The 25303-nt window shown below is 31.9% G+C and overlaps 1 pseudogene; it reads right to left on the reverse strand.

The window, feature by feature from the left end:
• Positions 1-336: 336 nt before the first annotated feature.
• On the reverse strand, positions 337-920 carry LOC126735656 (uncharacterized; annotated as a pseudogene).
• Between the last annotated feature and the right edge of the window lie 24383 nt (positions 921-25303).

A 25303-nucleotide genomic window follows, 5' to 3' on the forward strand; every position in this document is an offset into this window, starting at 1 on the left:
ATATATCTTAGGTGTAGAACGGTTTCACCTTTTTAATAATAATAAAGCTAATTTTGAATTTTACTGCCTGTAAGTGACTTCCAAGTACTCTTAAGAGTCTTCCAGGCACCTGAAGGTTATTGAAGACTCTATTCCAGGGATTTGAGTGCCTGGAAGTATATGTGAGTTATTTTTTTAAGATATTTGGTTGCTAAGTTTACATATTTTGTAATTGGCGCTGGCCGTTAATAAATAAATAAATTTCTAGTTCCCAGAAGTGATATCCAGACAAGCAAGAAAAAAATCTCCAAAAGTAATAAGTCTTCAAACGTAAAATAATAAAACCCCTTTATTAAGTCACTTATACAAATTATAAATGCTCTCCCCGGGATGAAATGTCTTAGCTCCCCTGTCGAACGTTCTAAAGTGATACTGTTCTCGTCCTCTCCGCGCTGTATAGTCATTAACCCGCTAACATCCGAACTTTTACCAGTTTTCAATGGGGACACTGAAATGTACAAGTCGCAGACGTAGTGCAGACTATCCGCCACGATAAGGTCACTTTTAGAGCTAACGTGAGAGTTTATAACGGCAAAAATATTTTTGTCACTAGTCAAATTGATGAAGAGATTGGTGAAGTTTATTATGGCGGGGATGCCTAAGCCCAAATCCAAGAAGTGACTTAGATCATCAATTATGAGGTAGACGGGCTGCTCTTTTTGCAAAAGAAATTGTTCGATGTGGGTCTTTAATGCCGCATAAAGGCACGTCAACAGTCGACTTCTGGGGTCCTAAAATACCAATAAAACTAATTCAGTGAGTATCCAAAGTCATTTTTATTTTTAAGTGCTCACCTCTTCGTTTAGTCCAATATTGGCCACGATTTCCTCCATCCAGGCGGTAAATGTTATTATATCTCATTCATTTTCAGCATGATTTTGTTAATTTAAATTGCATTAGAAAAACGAATAATTATTTTAAGTATTGCTTTTTGTATCACTTTAATTATGTTAAGAATAACAAAGTAGAAATAATTTTAGGTAATAAGGAGCACAAATTAATTAGAGGTGTCCAAGTAGTAAAAACAGCCATAACTTTCTCATTTATTAACTGATTTTGTTCGTTTTTGAGTTCTTTTGTAAAGAACTCTTTAGTCTAATAAATAAAGAGGATTTTGTACTTCGAAGTACTTTGAAGTCTCGCAACGAAGCTTATGAAAATTAATTTCGTAGTTAGTGTCATGATCGGTTAAACGGCGATTATTTTCTCTTATAAATATTTTTTATTTCATTTAAATTAGCCAAAAAATAAGGAAGTTATGAGAATTTATTTGTTTTAGAACAGGTGTCCAGGGGGTTAATTTCATTATAGTTTATTCATTTTTAAAGCAATTTTGTTAATGTAAGTTACATTGGAACGTGTAATAATTACTCTATTTACTAGTTTTTGTTTCACTTTAATTCACTTGAAAATAACAACGTTACAAGTAATTTTAATTAATTAAGAGCACAAATTAATTACAAGTGTCCAAGCAGTAAAAACAGTCATAGCTTTATTATTTATGAACCGATTTTGTTCATTTTTGGGTCCTTCTATAAAAAAATCATTAGCCTAATAAATAAAAGAATTTTGCACCTGGAAGTCTGGTAACGTTGCCTATGAAAATTAATTTCAATGTAAGTGTGAGGGTCTATTCAAAGAAGCAAATTTTCATTTATAAAAACATTTTGTTTAATTTAATTTGGACAAAATTCTACAAAGTTATGGGCATTTATTTGTTACCCTTTTCTTTATGCTGACCATCGATTGGACCTATTGTACTAAGTTTAAAGTCAATGGGGCTCACATTTTGACTTTAATTAGTAATATGTAATAAATAATAATAACTAAAGAGTACTAGAAAGTAAATAATCCTAGTTATTAACATTACGAAAAGTCTACAGATCTGTAGTGCAACTCAAATAATAATTAATGCAAATTTAATAAATCATTTTTTTTTTCGTTTTTATCAAAGATCCCAATTGTGCAGCATGTTATACAATGACAGACCCTTGTCGAACAGACTAAAAGACCTTTTTTATAGTGTTTAAATAAAAATTGTTTTGTTGACTTGTCTGATAATTATGAATCTCACTTTGAATGAATCACACTTAAAAACTTTGTTTTATATCGATTTTAGCACATTTGTAACTGGTTTATATTTGCTACAATTTAAAAGGATTAGCATAGCTCTATTTTGCAGCACTTGCAACTTATTTATATTTGCTTTCTTTCTGAAATAAAGCAGTGACCCGCAGTAGTCAAAATGTGGTTTTATTATGCTAATAAAAATTAAATTCTTTGTTTGTAAAAAGAGTTTGTGCCTTAAACGAGTCAAAAACCCAATTTTCTTACTCACTTTACCAATAATCATTTAAATTTAACTGATATTCATTTTGCAGCAATGATAAATATTGGCTTAAAATGCAGCTACACAAATAACGGTCACTTACTTTTATGCCTTAATATCTCAGTTAATACTAGTCTTACAATGTTAAGATTATATTCAAAATTGTAGCTTTTAATAAAATAAACAAAAAAGGTAAGAATAATTTTTCTTGTAAGAATGACAGTTTTCGAGATACAGTTCATGGACGCTTACTTTGATGCATATTAGGCTTAGAACTGCTCACTCACACTTATACCTTAATATCTCAGGTAATACTTATATGTTGATATTAAGATCATATCCAATATTCTGACTTTTAATGAGACCAATAAGAATGGTAGGAATGATTTTTCTTGTAAGAATCACAGTACTCTAGATACAGTTGGAAGTTTGCTTTGATGCATTTTATACTTGAAACTTTTACAAAATAGACAATTTGTTAAGGTTAATATAAGATTAAGCAAATAAGAAATTATCAAAATAGGAGTGCTTCAAGGTACTGTACTTAATCCAATGTTATGATGTAAAACTCACTAATGGAACAGTTATTATGTTATGTGCAGATGACACCGCCTTACTTTTTCATGCTTTGAGTTTTCATGCTGGGCGCTATCTGTCCCGTTTTTAATGGAAATTGTCATTAGCGGGTATTTTAAGGTTTTAACAATTTTTCGACAGGCAACGACACGCTTTTTGGAGGTCATTCTGATCGTAAACGTCGAAAAGCGAGCACGTTGTTGGTTTTTGACACTGTTTTTTTACAAATTTGATAGTTTTTGTGTGGTTTTTGAAACAATCTGCTTAGGTAAGTTCAGCATATATAATAGCAAAGTATTTTGATGGTTTTTTTGTTTTGGTTTTTGCATTTTGGGTTTTCTGATAGGGTGATTTATATCCCAATGGTATTTTACAGTATGTCAAGAAAGAAGTTGACTGGGGCAGAGCTTCAAGATCTTGCTGACAATTTAGAAGAGTTGTCATCCGGAAAAGAGATGCAATCCCCATATGAAGACTCTTGCTCAGAAGAAGACTCATTCCATAATAGTGAAGAGTTTGACGAGTTGTATCAGCCCTCGGATACTTCGGACGAAGATAGTGGAGACATTGAAAGTGATGCAAACGAGAACCTAACCCAACCCAACGACGGCGTTATTTCTGCTGAAAATTCAGATCAAGAGGCTGACACTCCTGTTACAACTGGTAATATAATTTGGTAATTATGTCCCAAGACTTAGCATTCCAAATGAAAGTCAATGTATCATACATCCTTCAATTGCTGCAAATGCCTCCCCGCTGGACATATTCTAAAATTTGTCCTCGAAGTTTATTTACTTTTATGGCTGAGTCTACAAACCAGCGAATCAAAATTTACAAAGAAAATAAAAAAAAGCAGGCGACTTTCACTGATGCAGGGGAGATTATGATTACTATTGGCTGCACATTCGTTATGTGTTTCAATAAGGTGCCAAAACTTCGCCATTACTGGTCATCGCATCCATCTTTGGGAAACAAGGCCATCAAATCGGCCATATCCAAAAACAGGTGTTTGTTTTTACTATCCAAGCTTTATTTCAATAATCCAGTCAAGCCAGAAGGGGCCAGTAAGATTTACTATGTACAAGAGCTTCAAATATACGTTTCAGAAATATCGATCTGACAGTATAAGTAAAAGTATTGACGAGAGCATGGTGGGCTTCAAAGGAAGGTCTTCACTGAAACAATATATGCTACAAAAACCTGTGAAAAGAGGCATAAAATTATGGTCTAGATGTGATGCCAAAACAGGATATACATACGATGCAAATGTATATTGCGGCAAGGACGACGTTGAAAGGAGCGGAATTTTGGGCGAAACTGTTGTAAAAAAATTATTATTTAATATATCATTATTTAATATATCAACGGACTTTGGCCCAATATTACAAAAAAATATAAGAATAATAATTGGATGATTAAACTAACCTAACCTAACATACAATTAAAGCTTAGAATATAAAGATTACCCATAACTTGGAACAATCAGTTCAGAGAAAAAAAAAGACAATACTTATAGTTAACACAAAGGACAATTACCATCACAATTCACAACACCTTATAGTTCTAGTTTAAAACAGCAATATCAATTAATAAGATTTAATTTCTTAATGAACCCTGTGCGCCCCTCAAAGCAATCAATTACATCAGAATACTGATTAGCCAGCCTAACAGTCCTTGCCAGAAAAGAATTGTGACCATAATTTGTGCGGTGTGTTTGGCTGTAAAAAGAAGTAACTTGCCTTGTTGACCTAGGTGGAACATAAAGACCTATTTTATTAAGAAGTGCAGGACAAAAAATTTTAGAGAGTGAAGGATGTTGTAAAATACTTTCAAATCTTTATGAGTTTCAAGACTTCTCAAATTCAATGAGGCTTCCATTTGCTGGTAGTCTAACTCATCCTGATAATTTATAGGTACTCCATTTTGCTTAAAGGCAATATATCTTAAGAATTTATGTTGTACACTTTCAATCTTATGAATATGATTATTATAGTATGGAGACCAAACACAGGAACTGAATTCTAGATGAGGACGCACAAGTGCACAATAGAGCAAACAAATAGATGAAATATTATAAAAGTCCCCTGAGCACCTCTTGATAAATCCAAGCATCTGCAGAGACTTGGTAACTGCCCCCGAAATGTGCGGAATATAACTTAAAGGGCTATCCAGTGTCACACCCAAATCCTTAATATGAGAGACAGATTTCAATATGGTGTTACCAACAAAATAGGAGTGGTTTACGGGGACATTGAGTAACACTTTTCAGCATTTAGATCCATACCATTTGTTGTACACCAATCAACAAGCCTATCCAAATCCGATTGTCTGAAGTCTGAAACAGTCCTACAGAGATGAGACTCTAAGGAAGAATTTTAAATCATCTGCAAAAAGAAGCTGTACTGAAAGCATGTTGATATATCATTAATGTAGAGGTTAAATAACAAAGGCCCTAAGTGGGATCCTTGTGGGACACCAGACAGCACCAAAATCTCCCGAGACTCAAAGCCCAGAACTCTAACGAGCTGCGTTCGACCCACCAGGTAGGACTCAAGCCATTTCAGCAGTGGACCCCCAATCCCTGATCTTTTCAACTTAAAGATCAAAAGCCTGTGATTAACTCTATCGAAAGCCTTGGAGAAGTCGGTATACAAAGAGTGCACTCGATACCCCTCTCCAAGGACTCAGACAGAAAATCAGTAAAGGATAGAATATTCAGTTCCGTAGAACGTCCTGCAATAAAACCAAATTGTTCATCTAATAATTGGCCCTGAAGAAAAGATGTAAGGACAACACGAACAAACTTCTCAAACAATTTAGGAATTGTACTAAGAATACTGATTGGTCTATAATTCTGAACCTGCGAGCTGTCTCCAGCTTTAGGGATAGGTGTGATAAAACTGGTTTTCCAGTAGTCTGGAAAAATACCGGAAGTTAAAGACAAGTTGAAAATAATAAATAGAGGTCTCGCCAATAAAAAACTACTGATTTTAAATTATGTGAAACTATACAAAATCCAAACGTAGTTCTGGCGTTTGATCGATTTTTTACATCAGTCCGTTTGATGGATTCACTCCAATACCCAGCTGTGGGAACAGCTATTATTATAACAAAAAAATTCATTAAAAAACGAAAAATGTCTAGGAGTGAATGTGAGTTTTATCAAATCAAACAAACTCTATTGCGATCAAATGGGAAGATACAAAGCAGGTTATTCTTTTGAGTAACTGCCATACCCCTGATATGACCTGTGTGAAGAGAAAAGACAAGACTAGGCAGAGAGTTGACGTACCATGTCCCACTGCTATTGCATACTACAATGAATCATGGGTGGTGTGGATCTGGCTGATCAGATGAGTGGTGTGTATGACTTTGGTAGAAAATCATGCAAATGGTAGAAAAAAGGATTTTATCGACTTTTGATAATTTTTGTTGTTAACAGCTGGGTAATATATAATAACTTACGTCGTACCAAAAAAAAAATACCCTTACTGGAATTTTTATTTACCTTATCAGAGGACCCAATCGAAGAAGGACAACAGCAAAATTCAGTCAAACTTCAAAGAAACAGTTGTGGAAGGCCATCAAAGAGATCAAAAGTAATGAAAAATGTGGGTGATTACCTTCCAATAGAAACATCGAAACGGCGAAGAAGTGCTCGTTGCGCTCTTCAGAAAAAAGAACGTAGAACCACTACTATTTGTGCAATGTGCGATGTAGGGTTGTGCAAGCATTGTTTTGTGCTTTATCATTCGTCCTAAAATACTTACCTTTGCGGGTTGTGTTATTGTAAATAAAAAAAATAAAAATTTTGAAATACAAAAATGTGTTTTTTTGGCCCCTAGGGATATTTATAACCTGCTGGGATATATTTGTCCTATAATTTTTTGCTCTCCCTGTATATATTTTTTTTATTTTAACTAGTATATATTGTCAAATGATCTCTTAATATACCATAACTCGCAAAAACATCCTTAAAATCATTAAAAATAAAATTGGGTCCCAAAGGATTAAGTTGGTAATAGTAATCAAGCAAATACTTCGCAGTGTTTCTAGTAAATTGGAAATTAGTAAATGTGATAGGGTGTCAGGGTACTTACTGTTTCCTCCAAAATTTAATGCTTAAATTTGTAGTGAAGTTTTCCTTATCTGTTTTTGATATTCCAATTATCATACATTTTGATATAAACCAATTAAGTTTTAATTTGCTGACGTATAGCCATGAATAAACTAACTTTAATTCCTCATTAAGAGTTGCACATGATGCAAAGTTGGCAAATTGATGTATATGGCAAAATGTGAACTTTGAATGTAAACACTGATATTTTTCGCAAACTGTATGACATACCATTTTTGACATTTAAGAAAAAATATAAGCAACATTTACTTAGCCAAGTTTAAATTGTTAGTTGCTAAAAGCAATATACTTACGCTATAGAATGTCAAAATTTTTTAATGATTTTATAAAATGTCATTTCTACGCTTGTGTTACCTTCTGTATACCTTTATGATTACAAAAGTATCATTGCTTAGTTAGTACCTTAAGTTGCCAATATGTAAATTTAATCTTATGTAATTTGCATGTATGCTCGGTTAATAACAGCAATGCTGAACTTCGCCGAGTTACAAATAAAGGCCTATTATTATTATTATTATGATTATTAATATATGTAAGGCAAACAACAGTGGTCCACGAGACACCGGACGACTCACACAGGCGAAATTCGGGGCAAAGCCGGCCATAAATCGGAAATACCAACTTCCCAATTAAGGCCTATTCTGAGTATAATTCAATTATCTAGTTACCTGGGTATAATAAACAATTACCCTTTTGTTTTTCGTCTTGTCACTTGCAGAAATATTTTAGTTGAAAGTTGATGTTCGTGGAGACTATTTCATTGTGATTCAAAAGCGCCTGTAAAAAGTAGTAATTTAAATTTAGTTTTTCGGCAAAGTGTGGGTGAAAATTTTGTAAAGCAGCAATGGAGCCTATTGCTAGTGGTAAGTAGAATATTAAAAATTATATTAATTAAAAATATTTCTTTACTTTTTTTTATTACTGATTTTTTGAAAAGTTAACAGTTAATTTTTTAAAAAAATTTAAATTTCTGATCTTCTGCTAAACTAAAAGTATGATTTCGCGTAATTTCCCGAATTTAAATTGGTTTTAAATTATTGCTTAATAAGTCCTTTGTAAGATCCAATCTTACGTTGCTGCGATAATTTGCGATCTTGACGAAAAAATATTTTTAAAGATTTGTAGTCCGGGTTCAAATTCGTATAAAATGCTATTGTAGGTCCAAAACGCAAGAAATAATTTTCTGCTAATAACTTGAAGAATCAATTAATTTTTATAAAATAAAACATCATTTAATAGAAAATTTAATATAGAAATAAAAAAATTGCTATATGGGTTTAAAATTCAATATGGCAACCAATTTTAAATGGCAAAATCTTATGAAAAATAATTAACAAAATTACTTATTATTTCAGGGACAGCAACAAAATCTGCTTGGTTTAAAAGAAGCCAACTTATCAGTTGGTTAGGAATTTGTCAGTCCAAGAAAAGAATGGAGCAGTGCCGTTATTTGGCAGAAAAAGTGACCTCTACCAAGCGAGTTGAACGCTTGTCAGAAGAGTCTTCAAAAGTCATATATAAATTCATCGAGAAATATGACACAAAATGGTCATCAGCATCAAGAAATAAAACTGCATTTGAAAATAAAAATCGAGATTGGTTAAATATTGAGTTGGAATTTTCTTCTGCAATGAATGAAGCTCAACCAGCCGAAATGCAGGATACAACTCTATCGAGTAGAGGGAGGCCATTCACTGGATTTTTAGATTTAAGTGACCGATCAAAAAGAAGAAGAACTGAACAGATGCGAGCAGATCGAAGCCCTGAAGAACTAACATTTGCTGCTCAAATGAAGTTTAGGTCCGAAGGTAAACTGGATAAAGCAGATGTGTTAAAAAATATTGCATTCTCATCACCAACCCGTGCATCAAAATATAAAAAATCTCTTGAAAAAGAATGTGAAATACCATTTTCAGCGGACGAAGCCTTATCGCTTTTTGTAGAGGCTAAATTAACAAAATTTCAATACAATCTTATAAGAAATTCAGCAAAAAGCCATAGGTCAACTCTTTATCCTAATTATGAGTCAATAACTGCCGCAAAAAAAAAGTGCTACCCAGAAAACCTAAACATTTCTGAGGATGTTGCTGAAGTGCCTCTTCAAAGTTTGCTGGATCATACATCTTTAAGGTTATTTGAGTCCCTAAAAGAAGTTTTAAATTCTTTAAACGAAGAAAAATATAATAATTTAAATTTAATTTGCAAATGGGGGTGTGACGGGAGTTCTGGGATGATCCAATACAAACAGCAGTTTGCAGAGTCCAATATTTCAGATGCTAATATCTTTTTAACATCAATGGTACCATTTCAGCTTATTAACGGTGATCCGAAATCAAAAGATAAGTTTGTAATCTGGGAAAACCCCAGAACTTCCTCCACACGATTCTGTAGACCTCTTAGAGTCCAGTTTATGCATGAAACAACAGAGTTATCAGTGAGAGAAAAGCAATATTTTGACCAACAAATTTCAGATTTGCAACCAACAAAGCTTGATATTCAAGGAAACAATGTATTTTTAAAACACATTTTATATTTTACAATGATAGATGGCAAATTGTGTAATGCTGTTACTGAAAATACTTTAGAATTTAAGCAATGGCAAGCGCGAGGCCAGGAAAACAAAGAAATACTTGCAAATGCCAAAAAACGAATACGAAGCAAATGCCAAAAAAACGAAGACTTATTTTTTAAAGAAATTGGGACTATTGGTTGACCGACCAAAACCTGGTTTTGGAAGTACTAATGACGGCAACACTGCTCGCCGTTTTTTTGAGAATGCTGCTAAAGCTTCGGAAATTACAGGCATTAATCAAGATTTGATATTTACATTCAGAGTAATTTTATTAACAATTTCTAGTGGTTTTCATATTAAAATCGATAGTTTTAAGGATTACTGTCATAATACGGCCAGAAAATTTGTAGAATTGTATCCATGGTACAATATGCCAACTTCCGTGCATAAAATCTTAATGCACAGTTCTGATATAATATCATATTTTTTGGTTCCAATTGGGCAACTTGGCGAAGAAGCCCAGGAATCAAGAAATAAAGATATTAAAAGATTCAGAGAATTTCATGCACGGAAGTTTTCAAGAAAACAAAACATGGAGATATTATATCTCTTAATATCTTCTGATCCTTTAATCTCCAATATGAAAAAATCATCTGCTAAAAAGCTTAAACAGTACCCTTTAGAAGTTTTGGCATTTTTTGATGAACCCAAAAAGCTTTACTATTATTACAAAGTTATTGTTAAGTAAGCTCTGTATATACTTTACATACTTAAATATATTACTCTTAACATGTATTTTAATTGCTTATTTTTACACACAAAGCAAAGGTTACTTATAAAATTAAATAGCACAAAAACAAACACATCACAACTTTATTTAGTAATTTATAACTAGAAATTTTATTAAACTCAGGTACTTATATTATCAAAAGTCTCAACATTTTGAATTTTATTTCAAAAATTTTCCGTATTATGAATTTTAAACTCTTAACTGAAAAATTGTTGAAATAATAACATTCTGAAATTTTTTTAAGGAAATGCGTACTTACGCAGCGCCTATGTAATGCAATAAATGAACCCAAGGGAGGCGAGGGGATTTAAAAAAATGTTTAAAATGAACGTGTTATCTTAGTTTTAACATTTTCTTATGATTAAATATGTTTGTGGTTCATATCAGCACTACTACTATTTATGGCCGGCTTTTCCCCGATTTTCGCCTGTGTGCGACTCTTCTACATGAAGGAGGCCTACATCCAGGAATGGACAACAGAAAATGGCTGAGAAAGAAGAGGAGGAATGACTCACATACAGCTAATCATCCAAAAATTTACTACAGGCCATAAAAACTAGAATACGACCTTATGAAGTGTCAAAAAACTAAAAGATTCATAATCTCGATCAGCGATTTTACGGTTTCGTCGAATTGTTCGTACAATTATAAAACGCTTTCTTCGACAATATAAATTAACGAGTTTTCTTCTTCGTCGTCCGCGGGCCGCGGGACGGCCGTCATTATAATTTAATAGTATTTTCTTCGGCATCCCATAAAATCGGAGAAGATCAACGATAAAACGAAAAAAAAAATAAATAAAGAAGAAAAAATTAATTAAAAAAATTCAGCCCCCTTTGTTACCTATGGAATGTAAATTTAAAAGGCATCTTCTTGCATAATAGTGACCGCTCTCGCCTTAATTCGAAGTCACATAAATCGTCGACTTAGGAACGCGAAAGGATTAAATTCTTATTTGTGTTTTCTACGGGCAGGTATGAGCTTATAAAGTCACACCGGGACGACGACGGGATGATTGTGGATCTAATTGTGCCAGACGTAGGGTTTGAGTTTTTTTAGGACAAATTTCATTCACCAAATTTATTTATTTATGCAATCTACAGACACAAAGTCCATTAAATGATTACAATTGGTCCTTAATTACTAATAAGTAGAGTAAGTAAGCACTACATATTAAAAATTAAAAAAAAAATAGATTCAAAAACACATTAGGTAACTTTAAAAAAAAATAAAAAGAAAAAAAACTTAAAAATATTCTACATTAGATATATTTTTTTTAAATTTCCCAAATGGTTCGTAAAATATGTCAATATGAAGTAGGTTGGAGGCACTGGACATTGAAAAAAATTGACGACTTTTTACCTAAATTGGTATTTGTTTTTTTTATATTAAAAGTTCCTAAATCTCTATTGTTATGAATATTTACCATTAACAGCAGTTTTTCGAGAAGAAATGAACAATCTATATTATTATGAAGGATCTTATGTGTAAACAACAAGCAGGCCACACTTCTTTTGAAAGTAAGTTTTTTTTAAATTAAATTATGTCAAAAGATTTTCATAAGATATATCCATCAGATACACACCCATCCATAGAATGGACATTAAACAATCGAGGCATATTTCAATATGCTGCGTGCATAGACTTTTTTATTATTATTTAATTAATTGGCACTTCTTTTCTAGTAAAATTTACTTTAATACACAATAAAAGATAATTTGTTTTGTTTTGCCAAAAATATTACTCTATTCAGGTCATGCTGAAGGAGTTCGCAGTCCTTTTGCTCTATAAAATTTAAAATCATCGGCAAATATTTCACCATCACAATATTTTAAGCAAAATGGTAGATCGTTGATAAGACATAAGAAAAGCAATGGCCCCAGGTTAGACCCGTGAGGCACCCCTGACAAAGCGACAAAACTTCGAGATGTACACCCTCTATATGCTACATACTATATCCTTGATTGCAAGAATGAAGCAAGCAACTGCAGAAGCCAAACAATAATGCCAATGTGCGATAAGCCAAACCAATCTAGCTTTCTTAATAAAATGTCGCGTGCAGAATGTGCAAATGTGCAGAAAAATAACTTCTTAACTCAGGTAGTCATGATAATAACGATATTATTTCCTGAAATCATTCACAATGAATCAGGGAAAATTTCATACATTTGCAGGAAACTCCAAGAAGTATTTCACCTGGGATTTTCACCACTAAATCTTTTTTTTTATGAAAAAATTATAACCATATTAATTTTTTTAACTACAACTAACTCACAAACTACCTTATATAGTTCTTATTTTATACACAAATATAAATTTATAATTTTATTTTTTTTAATTCTTATTTTAATTTTATTGATTTTAATTTACACAAACATTCCCTGTGGGTTATATAATATTATTCAGTATAATAGATCCAATTTCTTTCTTAAATGGATATAGTTTGGTGAAGAATTGTACAGGTTACATATATTATATTGAGAACTTTACATATATTATATTGAGCAGTTTTATGCATAGGAGGTGTTAAGATATCTTTTCTATTTAAGTTAATATTATGCACATCTATCCGAAATGATAACTTATCATATAAATAAGATGGAGCTTTAGACAACAGGATTTTCTGATCAAAACATAGAGCTTTTGATTCTGGAAACCATGGGTAGCCACATTAATTCAGGTAAATACAGATTATTTTTTCGATTTTATAAAAAGTCAATTTTTATTTAAAAAAATTAAATACATTGATCTTATCCTTATATATTTATAGAGGCTGTTTAGTTATTGGGCGGGTCAAATCAATATTTGAAAAAAAATGTATCCACATTTATGGAAAACCTCAAAAATAGCTCCTATATTTAAAAGTGGTGACAAGGCTGATATTTCAAATTATAGACCTGTAGCATTAATGTGTTGTCCAAGCAAAATTTTTGAATCAATATTATATAACAAAATTTATAATCATTTATGCAAATGAGCGATTCCAGCTTATGAAGTTAAGTTGAAAAACCCGCTAATTTCAAATATTACATTTTTCTCAAGGGCATTGCCACTTGATCTGTCAGTTTTTGAATATTCAACATGAATATTCTTTTTAAATATGAATGATCTATTTACTAATCATTACCTTATTGAATATTATATCTAAATTTAGTAGAATTTGATGAAACCACTATTTACCAAAATGGTTAAAAAAAAATCCGCTTTATACAAGGTGTCATTAAAATGGTTTAAAAAAATCGGGTTGTGATTAATCGGGGAGTGCTCCAAAAAATAGTAAAAATTTTTTCTTTAAGTAAAGAGTGGAAAGTGCATATTAAGGGAGTTAGGGGTAGAAAAAAAAAGTTTCTACTGAAAGGGTAGATTTATTTTTTTTCCTAAATTGTAGGCTTAAAAAATAAGATGAAATTGAATGAAATAAGATGAAATGACTTTAAATCAAATGGCGATACTGAAAAATTATTTGGAAAATCGGAAAGGGTAGTTTTTTGCAGTGGCAAGGTTGTTTCAGAAATAACTTTTTTGAGGTTATTTTTTTCGCATTGTGGAATTTTTAAAATGTTATTAAATATTAATTTTACACGTTTCGAAAGGCCTTAGAAGTCTACTTGTTTCTTATATTAATAAACATTTTAGGCTAAATGGTCAAATTGAACGAAGTCATCCATTTTCTCAAAGAGACCTAGATTCAATAATCTAAAGGGAACTCAAAACACAAAGTCTCGGTCTCAAAAGTATTTATTAATTCTAACTGTAGGTTACACGTATTTCGCTCACATTAAGAGCATCATCAGACCTAAAAATTGAAAACGAAGAAACTAAATACAATAACAACCTTAAAGTTAGATAAAACTGGTACCTTAAAAATCGACTACAAACAGTACATGCTTTACGGTCACATTATACACTAAATAAAATAAATTCTTAGGAATGTGATACGCCACAAGTTTGTAAAAGACCATAACAACTAAATTAAAATTGATAAAATACAAAAATATAAAATTATTGTCCTAAGCGAGATTCGAACCTAATGCTAGTCTCGAAAAACACGCCAGTTAAGCAATACAGGGTGTGCCAACAAGGTGTATGGCTAAGATAGCGCCTTAACTATACGAGGTAGAGCAAAAAGTTCTACATCAAAGTTGTAGGGTTGACAAAAACCTACGAACTAAAAATATTCTTATGTATATTGGGTGTGTCACAAAAAAGTTACTATAAAATATGATTTTTCTTAAATGGTACGCCCTGTATATTATGGTACTAAAATGTGAGGCAAAAAGAGTACTTTACTTTGGTATATCGTTTTTAAAATTTCCGTGCGGCGTTGCAACGTAATTAATTTTTTTATGTTATTTTTTGCCTTTTAGAGGGTTCGTTTAAAAAATCATAATTAACTTAAAATTTATTCTGCGCCTATGTACCACAGTTAGTCTAGGGTACCTCCTCTAGGCTGACTATGATAATTTGTAATTTTTTAATACAGAGTGTTTTTAAAGAATTTTCAAACTTGCTGAAATTAAATACGCAATTTCTCAAATTTTTCAAATGGAACACCCTGTATATTTTTATCTAATTAAGTTTGTCCCTCAAATACCTTCATTTTTTATTTTATATGTCCTATAGCTAAACCAAGTACTTTTTGAGATATTTTAAATTTTCTGTAAAATACTATGCATAAAACGGGTATTCTTGAAGTTTTGATCAAGATTGCTTGGAAAAAATTATTGAAGAATTAGAATTATTACTTTTCCTACAATTATTATTATTATTATTATTACATACTTGAATTAACCCACACAATTATTCACCTAAAGTGATAAAAAAAAACAGCAAAATTAAATTACATACTAGTTAGGTACTTACGTATTTTTGCATAAATGTACCTCGTTACACTAATTTTAAATTTTAAAGATCAATTACAATTATTATAAATTGTGTTCAATATGACCTCCTAAATTTTGTACGCAAGCGTCTACCCTTTTTGAGAATGAGTCATTAACCTTTTCCAGGATAATTGGCGTGACTGTTTGAAAAATCTCCCGAAGTTTATTTTTCATATTTTCACTTGTGGTAGGAGTTGTTTGATAGACTTTTTCCTTCACATATCGCTACAAGAAAAAATCCAGTTTGGTCAAATCTGGGAACCTTGCGGGTTAAGGGACCGGCCACCAGTCATCAAAATTTCTAACTGCATGGCTATAATGAGCTGGAGCGCCGTCATGCTGAAACCAAATTCTATCTCGAACATGGTCAGGCAACGTTTGTAGAAGGACATTAAAATCGTTTTGTAAAAAGTTTAAATACATTTCACCTGTAAGATGTCCATTAAAAAAGTGCGGCCCAATAACGTAATATCCTATTATTCCTGCCCAAATATTAAGCGACCATCTATGTTGATGATGAATTTCTCGGGTGAAGAATGGATTGCTTGTGTCGTAATAATGAAAATTATGTTTATTAACACTGCCATTTTATGGAATGTAGCTTCATCCGAAAAAAGCACAAAATTAAAAAATTCAGGGTGACGTATCTTATTTTGCGCCCACTGACAGAAAGCCATTCTTCTTTCATAATCCTGCGGAAGTAATTCCTGCAACAATTGAATATGGTAAAGATGGAATTTTTCGCTTCGAAGCATGCGAGATATTGATGTTGCGCTAAAGGGTAATTCTTTAGCAAGCTGCCGAACGCTTTTATGAGGATCTTCAACGACACTTAAGGCTACTGCCATCCTGTTTCATTTGTAACTGGCTTCACCCGTTCATGTTTTTCATAAATTACACTTCCTGTTCTCTCAAATCTTTCTTTTAGTTTTTGAAACACTTGTCCTTGGGAATGTCTCCTTTCAGGATAAAGTTGCGCATAAATTCTAGATGCCAAAAGGTTATTTCATTCAGCAGCACCAAGGGCATAATTATCATATCAACAAATTCATATTGGTTAAAAAACGAACAAGAAAAATTAAAAATCGATTAACTAACTCACTTATAATAATTTCTAAAATGGTTTTTGAAGAAAAAACATTGATCTTGTCTACTGCTGTCATAAAACTAATAATCTGACAATTATTATTTGACGTTTAAACCAATGTTTCTAAGCAATATTAATCAAAACTTAAAGAATAACGGGTATTCTTATGCGTAGTATTTTACAGAAAAGTTTAAATATCTCAAAAAGTACTTGGTTTAGCTATAGGACATATTAAAAAAAAATCAAGGTATTAAAACTGTATTAAAAAATTACAAATTATCATAGTCAGCCTAGAGGAGGTACCCTAGACTACCTGAGGTACAAGTTTCATAGGCGCAGAATAAATTTTAAGTTAATTATGATTTTTTAAACGAACCCTCTAAAAGGCAAAAAATAACATAAAAAAATGAATTACGTTGCAACGCCGCACGGAAATTTTAAAAACGTTATACCAAAGTATACTTTACTTTTTGCCTCACATTTAGTACCATAATATCTCTTTTTGCCTCACATTTAGTACCATAATATACAGAGCGCACCATTAAAAAAAAATCATATTTTATGGTAACTTTTTTGTGACACACAGTATAGATAAAAATATTTTTAGTTCGTAGGTTTTTGTCAACCCTACAACTTTGCTGTAGAACTTTTTGCTCTACCTCGTATAGTTAAGGCGCTAAGTTAGCCATATACCTTGTTGGCACACCCTGTATAAACTACTGCGCTACCAGATCCTTGGAGATATTTCTAGTAGAAGTCATTAACACAGTCTAGGATTGGGACTTTCTTGGCTTTGGTGAAACACGTGTAACCTACTGTTAGAATTAATAAATACTTTTGAGACCGAGACTTTGTGCTGTTCCCTTTAGATTAAATGGTCAAATTATCTTCACTCTCTAATACAGGATCTACCAGCACTTTTAAAGGAAGTTCCCATAGCACAAAAGCAGATCATGTATTTTATGCATGATGGTGCATCAGCTGATTTTCCGCTAGCGGTGAGGAATCATTTAAACCAATCCAGGACGTAGCGTTCCACAGCTTGGCCAGCAAGATCACCAGATCTTAATCCAGTAGATTTCCACTTCTGGAGCAACTTTGAAAATTTTGGTTTACTCAGTCCCGATTAATGCTGAAAAGCAACTATGGAAACGCATTATTGACTGTTCCAATCAAATTCGTACAACACCAGGGATATTCCACGGGGTACGCAGATCGTGGAGAAGAAGAGCAGATGTCTGCATTGAAATGAATGGACATTTTCTATGAATTAATTAAGGACTCCCAAGCAACTCTTAATTTTTGGTTTTGGTATATTTATCAACCGTAAATGGTCGAGGTATATTTATTAAACTGCAGAATATACGTATATCATATACGATTCTGTTTACAAATAAAGAAAATTTCGGCATTTAAAAAAAATTGAAACGGGATTTACATATCTAGTTTTTAAACTCGATTACTAAACCTTAAATATTTGACAAATTATTTCTGAAAAATCACTGTTTGTCTTCCATATTATCCAATCTAATAACGCTGTTTTTATACGAATATTTCTATATAAAATTATATCAAATTTCAATAAACAGTGTTATAATATTTAATATTGAATATATATTTTTTGCAAAAACATTTTTTTTTTATCAACATAACCCTTGACCCCCCACCCACCCCAAATATTTGCGCAGTAAAAAATTATATTGAAAAATCACAGTTTTTCGTTCATCATATCCAATCTAATGGCACTGTTTTTGTATTAAGTATTTAATAATATACATATATATAATTATATCAAATTTAAATAAACAAACTGTGTTATTAGATTAGATATTAACAATAAAACTAGCTGTTGTTTATGCGTATTATTTTGGAAAACAATTTCTTATTAAAAATTTGTTTGTAAGCTTTTCATTATCTAGGTTCAAAAATATAGTTTTTTAATTAAAACTATTGGTATATCTATCGTATATGATCAAAGTATATTTATTAAACTGTAGAATATACGTATATCATATACGATTCTGTTTACACAAGGGAGAAAATGTCCAACCAATAACGTACTTTTTCCACATAATTTTTCAGTAACACCAGAGCATTCATTCAAAATTTTTGGCAAAAGATTCTTTTCAAAATCTTATCTTGTTTTTTAAGCCTACAATTTTTACAGAGTTTTTAAATTCACCTTGTCAGTACCTCTAACTTCTTCAATATGCATTTTCCGCCCTATACTTATAAAAACATTTTTTAATATTTTTAGGAGTACTATCACCCCCCGAATTTTTTCACACCATTTCAATGGCATCCTGTATTATATTCCTCATATTTTATAATAGTACAGGTTGATAAAAAAGAAAAAAATCACACGCAAAAATTTGCACTTTTGCTAAAAGCTGATTGAATTATCAAGTGTCATTTTATCATTATAACAATTGAAAAACAAGACGTTTAACAGAAAGTTCAATTAATGTCATCAGAGTAATAATAACGAGGGTAACAAGGGGGTAGGTAGAACGGGCAGCATCGAAAAGCGCACGAGTGTCATTAGTATTATTATTGGAAGGACACATCAGTCAAAAAACGCTGACTCTCCTAATAGCTACATAAATCTAAAGGGGAAAACGGGCCAAATAAACCAAATTAAATAAAAGGAACTGCCGTATCCGCCCCCCTCGGCACCCCTTTTTGACTCCCGTTCGCCCCCGTCGACGGCTTTCAGCCGTGACTGTTCCCGAAATAATACACGTTCCAAATATCTCCGCGTCCCTTGGAGATTTATTTATTTCTTTCTCTCGTTTTTTTTTGTTTCGTTGCTTCTCTGCCACTGCCTTTTAAAACCCTACGACGACGCTTAGAATTTGGGGATTTCAAAATAATATCGTTCGTTTGACGTCCTTTTTTCGTGACGTGCATTTTTTGACGGTTCAACCTTCTGTCTCTCTCTCTCTCTACACTCTGATGGCAGATATTGTCCGTATTTTATTTGCTTATTTAATATTTAAATGCAGACTCCCGAGAAATTTTCGTAAGTGATTTCCGTAAGTGATTCTGAACTCCCTGATGCTCCTCAGTCAAATTAAATGACGGCATTGCACAACTGAGTGAGTGTATTGAGTTTATAGAGTAGGAATCGGGAGGACTCGTGGCTCTTGAAAGGCTCTCACTTTGAGACACACTTTTTGAAAACATTAGTCATCAACAAGAAGTTTCTTTTCATTATTTAATGATCACCCGAATCCCTTAATTAAAGAAAAAATTATTTGAAGCTTAAATGCCTGGAAAGAGCTACTATGAGGTCAATTCAGAATAAAAAGTTGAACAATTAAAGGCTTAAATTATTTAACTGATGTTTGGAATATAAAGGCAAATGGCTTTACTGCCTGAAATATATTCTGAGGCATATATAGGACTAATCAAATAATTAAAAAAAAAATGGTCTACTTTAGATTTAAAATAATTGAAGGCTTAATTGACCGGAGTTTTGATTCAGGGCACAAGGGCTTTTAAATAAGAAAATAATTTTCGGATCAAGTGCCTAAAAAATAAATTCATAAAACAGTCGAGGAAATTTAAAAAAATGTAATACTTCACTGCCTTAAGTTTTTAACATTTAAAAAATTATTCAGGGATATGTCTCGAATTTTAAAGCCTTAATTAGAGGCTGAACTGCCTGGATTAAAAAACAATTAAATCAGTTAGATGCTTGCCATTAATTTAAGGATAGAGTGCCTGAAATAAATTTAAAAAATAAACTTTAAAAATAATCCAAAATTTCGCTGCCTTAAATTTGCAATATTTGAAAACTAATTCAGGCCTATGCCTGGTATTTTAAAACGTTAATCAGGGGCTTAATTGCCTGGAATAAAAAACCAATTAATTCACGCAGCTGCTTGCAAATAAAATACGGATAGTTTGCCTGAAATGAATTTCAAGGCTTTCACTAGTATAATAGTCAAATATTTTTTTAAGTAATTCAAAATTTCTTAAAGTTTCAATATTTAAAGACTAAGTCAAGGCTATGCCTCGAATTTTAAAGCATTAATTAGAGACTGAACTGTTTGTAATAAAAAACCAATTAAACCAGTCAGCTGCTTGCAATTAGTTTAAGGATAGAGTGCCTGAAATAAATTTTAAGATTTCCAAAAGATTAGTGAAATAATTTTTAAAATAATCCAAAATTTCACTGTCTAAAATTTTCAATATTTAAAAAGTAATTTAAGGCTATGCCTTGAATTTTAAAGCATTAATTAGAGGCTGAACTGCCTGGAATAAAAAATCAATTAAACCAGCCAGTTGCTTGCAATTAATTTATGGATAGAGTGCCTGAAATAAATTTGAAAACTTCCAAAGGACTAGTGGAATAATATTTAAAATAATTGAAAACTTTATTGCCTTAAATTTTCAATATTTAAAAACTAGTTCAGGGTTATGCCTGGTATTTTAAAATGTTAATCAGGCTTAATTGCCTGAAATAAAAAAACAATTAATCCACGCAGCTGCTTGAAAATAAAATATGGATATTTTGCCTAAAATGAATTTCAAGGCTAGTATAATATTCAAATATTTTTTTAAATTATCCAAAATTTTACTGTGATAAATTTTCAAATATTTAAAGACTAATTCAAGGCTATGCCTCGAATTTTAAAGCATTAATTAGGGTCTGAACTACCTGGAATAAAAAAATCAATTAAACCAATCAGCTACTGGCAATTAGTTTATGGATAGAATGCCTAAAACAAATTTCAAGATTTCCAAAAGATTAGTGAAATAATTTTTTAAATAATCCAAGATTTCACTGTCTTAAATTTTCAATATTTAAAGAGTAATTCCAGGCTATGCCTCGAGTTTTAAAGCATTATTTGAGGCTGAAGTGCCTGGAATAAAAAACCAATTAAACCAGCCAGTTGCTTGCAATTAATTTATGGATAGAGTGCCTGAACTAAGTTTCAAGACTTTCAATAGACTAGTCGAATAATTTTTAAAATGATCCAAAATTTCACTGCCTTAAATTTGAAAATATTTAAAGACTAATTCAGGGCTATGCCTGGAATTTTAACACGTTAATTAGTGGCTTAACTTCCTGAAATAAAAAACCAATTAAGCCATTCAGCTGCTTGCAAATAGCATATGGATATTTTGCCTGAAATGAATTTCAAGGCTTCCACTAGTATAGTAGTCAAATAATTTTATAAATAATCCAAAACTTCACAGCCTTAAATCTGCAATATTGAGACACTAATTTAAGGCTATGTGTGCAATTTTAAAGCGTTAATTGGGGGCTTATAAGCCTACTGCCTGGAATAAAAAACCAATTAAGCCACGCAGCTGCTTGCAAATAATATATGGATATTGTGCCTGAAATGGATTTCAAGGCTTCCACTGGTATAATAGTCAAATAATTTTTTAAATAATCCAAAACTTTATTGCGTTAAATTTGCAAATATTTAAAGACTAATTCAGGGCTATGCCTGGTATTTTAAAAAGTTATTTAGGAACTTAACTGCCTAGAATAAAACACAAATTTAGCCACTCAGCTGCTTGTAAATAAAATGCCTGAAATAAATTCCAAGGCATCCAATAGTAATAATCAAATATTTTTTTTAATAATCCAAAACTTCAGTGCCCTAAATTTACAATAATTAAAAATTAATTTAGGGCTCCGCCTAAAATTTAAAAACGTTAACTAGAGGCTCAACTGCCTGGAATAAAAAACTAAATAAGTCACTCAACTGTTTCCAAGTAAATAATTTATGAATGCCTGAAATAAGTTTTAACGCTTTCAATAAAATACTCGAATAATTTTCACTGCCTTAAATTTGCATTATTTAAAAACCAATTCAGGGCTATGCCTGGAATTTTAAAACGTTTTTGTATGGGCTCAATTGCCTGAAATAAAAAGCAACTAAACTCAGCTGCTTGCAAATACGCAAAGACGTTAATTAAGAACTTAGTTGTTAATTAAGGTGCTTGTAAATAAGTGATTTATTTATGGATTGAGATTGAAAATTCTAAGGCTTCCAACACACTAGTCGAATAATTTTTATCAATCCAATATTTATTAAACTAGTTCATGCCTTGTCTGGACTTTTAAAAAATTAATTTAGGGCTCAGCTGCCTGGAATAAAAAATCAATTAAGCCACTCAGCTGCCTGAAAATAATTTATGCCTGAAATAAAAAGCTTTGATTTTTATAGGCAGAAACGTTGGCAATAAAGGGAAAAAAAATTTAAAAACTTAACCCTTAAAAATTAATAAAATTAAACGGGGTCACTAAAACAACACACAAAATCGTTAAGATATATGAAAAAAAGAAATAATTATTTTACTTTTATATATCCTACTCTTTCCATTATCTTCCAAAGGATGTAGTGACACCATTAAATTTGATTCAGTAGTTGTTTCCATACTTGCTTATTTTGTGCAATTCTGGCGACATCGTGCAGTCTTATTAAGGGTTTTGTTTGGTCTACACATCTAGTTGGAGATCTGCCTCCTGGGCATTTGCCTTGTTCATTCCCTTCTATAATCAGTCTGGGTTGAGACATTTGAATTCTTAAAAAACTTGACCAATCCTTGTGAGATGTCTCCAAAAAATAAGAGGTTGTTATTGTTTTAGTTGCATGAATTAAATTGTAAGAAAGTTTATATTTATTTAAGAATTTATGATATAATTTGTTGATAGTCGCCAAAACGAAACCGTTGTTAACGGATATATATCTGCCTGATTGTATCTAACTTTTTAAAGAAACCTGTTTTGGTAAGGAGTAACTTAAGCAGCCTAAAGAACAGTGAGTTGAAGGTAGAACATTTAGGTGAGAAAGGTAAATTGAATAATGTTATCTGTAACTGAAACTTTCCTATAACCTACAAATTCGATTTACCGTTATTACGGGTCAAAAGTAAGTCCAGGAATGGTAATTTGCCTTCAATTGTTTTTTCAATGATAAATTCAATCTTGAAGTGTAAAAAATTAACAAGCAACAAAAAATCATAAAGCTGATCGTTACTACCATCCCGTAGATAAAAATATCATCAACATATCTCTTATAACTCATGAAGAAATTGGAAAATGCACTATTAGGTTCTAAGTTATTCATAAATACTTCACTGAAAAAGGTGATAAACACGACCCCATAATTAATCCATCGTTTTGCTTACAGGGTGTCCCATGAATAAATAGGATGAAAGTCGATATTCACCGAATTAAATAAATGTGGATAATGTATTTTAAGGAAAAATGTAGTGACATGGCAACGCCGCTCAAGATCCAAGGAATCGCCAGTGACGTCGTCAAAAAATATTTACACGATAAATATTTATTAATAATAGAGTATGGTTTAAATATAAGTAATATTATGGTTTATGAACTATTTTTGTGTTTTTCTTTAATGCACTGTATTAGAGTAATTTTACCTACTTAATTAGAAGCATTTTTATGTAAATTAAATATTTAATACATTACTTAAAATTCACGTTTTAAAAAAGAAATTTTTAACATTTTGAATAATTTTATTGTATTAAACAAATATCATTTCTACATCACTTATTTTATATCAAATCAGATCATATAGACAGGGTGCTGACTTGAAGAGGACAGTATTTAGGTTTTGAATTACTAATTCAAAATTCATATCTAAATCTCTAAAAAATAAATTTAAAACCAATTTGAGCGTCCATGATATAAATATCAGAAATTTAAATATATTATTCCTCGACATAATACAAGAACATACAAGAATTCTTTTACTTACAATGCGATTAAAACATGTCTCAACTCCTTGCTAAACAATGATTTACTAGTTCATAATTTAACTAAGTTTAAGTCAAGATTTAGGTTGTTTTTATTTAGAGAACAGTTGAGCTCCTATTTTTTAACCCACTAGTATCGTGCGCTCCAGAGGTAAGCATGATACTAGTGAGGTGATTGCATACAAGGGTGTTTGTTTGTGTACAGTATTGTTTTGGTGCAGGTTGTGAGTTTTATATCTCCCCCGTGTTGGGTATAAAGAAGGGTATAAGTGTTTTTTTGGTGGGAACAATTATTTCTTTATAATATTTCATCTTTGTATTATTTTTCTTATTATTACTATGTATGATTACTATGTATATTTATTATTTATTAGGGTTAAGTCTGAGTAGCCTTAGGCTCGACTTCGTCTTTTTTGTTCATTTGTAATATTTGTCAATCTGTTGTTTTTTTTTTTGAATAAAAGACGATTATTATTATTATTTAGGTGTGAGGATGCAAAACACGTATCACCTTATTGAATATATTTTAGATGCGAGGTTCAGGACTAAAACTTTTGCTTCTCATAACTAACGAGAAAACACAATTTACTAACTTACAGGAAAAGATTTTGTTTTTTAAATTTAGAAATAAACCGGTCAAACGATGGAACCTACCGTCGGAATTGAATATCCATTATTACTATAACCAGCAGGACGGGAGACGGGTTGAAACTCCATCGTCGGTCGTGTGTAAATTATCCTTACAGCAACAACAATATGTAGTTGGTCGGATGGATATTCAGGCTTCTTGGGTGAATATTACAACGGGCCGACGGGTATTATAGAGAGAGGGCGGCGGGAGGGAGACGAGGGGGCGACCGGGGGACGCCTTTTCCTAATGAAGCGGGCTCACCTTGCCTATAAATTACGGCCGACTCCATGTTATAACGGTTTGATATGGCCAAGATAAGCACTTACATCGCGACGGGGGGCGCCCTCCTGTTGCGACCTCGCCGTTCACTCTAATCAACTTTAAAACGGAATAAAATATATATATATATACGGCTCCGGCCTCAGTCTACTCGCGTCGGTATACGATATGTAAAAAAGAAGAAGAAAAAAACAAAAATTAAAACAAGAGAAAACTTGAATGTTCCGAGGGGGGTTGGTAGGGCGGCAGGGGGAGCGGGTCTCCTCCACACCACGGCGGTAATTAAAATTTTA

This window comes from Anthonomus grandis, chromosome 4, assembly GCF_022605725.1.
Source record: "Anthonomus grandis grandis chromosome 4, icAntGran1.3, whole genome shotgun sequence".
Taxonomy (NCBI): Eukaryota; Metazoa; Arthropoda; class Insecta; order Coleoptera; family Curculionidae; genus Anthonomus; species Anthonomus grandis.